General features: G+C 39.2%; 1 non-coding gene across 1 annotated transcript; it reads right to left on the reverse strand.

The window, feature by feature from the left end:
* On the reverse strand, nt 1-72 carry Trnap-ugg (transfer RNA proline (anticodon UGG)). The gene has a single exon. It is a non-coding gene; the product is annotated as a tRNA-Pro (tRNA).
* Between the last annotated feature and the right edge of the window lie 1,359 nt (nt 73-1,431).

A 1,431-nucleotide genomic window follows, 5' to 3' on the forward strand; every position in this document is an offset into this window, starting at 1 on the left:
GGGCACGACCGGGATTTGAACCCGGGACCTCTCACACCCAAAGCGAGAATCATACCGCTAGACCATCATGCCTCTTGTAATAATGCTGAAATACACTCTTCAGATCTGTTGCTTGCCTGAAGAACATCTGTTTAAAGAAGGTCAATCAATGAAATGGTTTTAATCCACATATGAGGTTTGGTAAATATAATTTATAAAAAGAAAAATTTAAACAAGTGATGTCCAAGTCTGTTCACGGTCAAAGTGATAGGCAGTTAGATATCTTTATAGTAACGCTTCATTATTCTATAATAAAAGCTAATACAGTTTTGTGTTAACAGAAGTTAAAATACCGATTCTATAACACCAAGTGGAGCCTTCGGGGCCCTAAGGAGTGGCCACAGATAAAAGTAATATTAAGCGTATCAGACATGCCAGTTTCAAACTTCTTCTTCGGGTCGGATCCAATCGTCAATTTCGCCAGACGTATTCTCTTTTGGGTCGCAGCGTTATATTATTTAATATTTATTTAAGGTGGAAATTGATAACGAACACCCAGATTACGCTGTAATCCAAAGTACGGATTGGTCTTCGTACTTGCTGTAACCACTCATGGGTTACAGCCTGTAACCCATGAGTGGTGTACACGCATAAGCAGAACAGAAGGCTGCTTCTGCCCTGCGTGTGCATTATGAACACCGCACCCGTTAACAGCTTCACGGTTGCAGTGCTCACGTTCTTAAGGTTCTTATACTCTCATCTAAAACGTTGTATTTGTTTTTTTTAACTCTTAATTTAGTTACTTCTGCTGCTGCCTGTACTGACTACAGCATAGACCGGGAGTGACGTATCTGCTACATAATCTGTGTATCGGCGCCGGTGGTCGCGTAAAGAGAGCATTGCGCAACCACCATTGTTCGCAGACGTAAAGCTGATGGAGAACCTCTTAATACGTGCGTAAGTGTTCAGACAATTAACAGATTGTTACTTGTTATGTTATGACCTTTTGTTAAGCTAATGGGCTTTTTAGGGCGGCACTTCATTTGCCCGAGTGAAGATGCGCTGAATTAGCGTTGGATATCTATCCTCAAATAAACAGGGTGGTCTGTAGCAAAAGTGTCTGAATGAGTTTGTAGAGCATTTCCAACTACCTATGTACTTACTATTACCTTATTGCGAGGCCCACTATTTCTTTAATTTTATTTATCAGTTATTTACATTTACGTTTCATAAACAATTTATCTTCTGTTTGCTTAATCTGTCGTTTAAATTTATTTTGTTCGCCATTTTTGTTTATTTAAAAGTGTTTCGTTACATCGCAGTGAAATAGCTTAACATAATATACTTAAACTTGCCTCCAGAAATTACGCACACACTCGACATTTGCCACCTAATTAAGTCACAACTTCGTGAAATGACAATACGATAGAAATCCCATCGTAGATCGAACTC

Source organism: Cydia strobilella, chromosome 10 (assembly GCF_947568885.1).
Source record: "Cydia strobilella chromosome 10, ilCydStro3.1, whole genome shotgun sequence".
Taxonomy (NCBI): domain Eukaryota; kingdom Metazoa; phylum Arthropoda; class Insecta; order Lepidoptera; family Tortricidae; genus Cydia; species Cydia strobilella.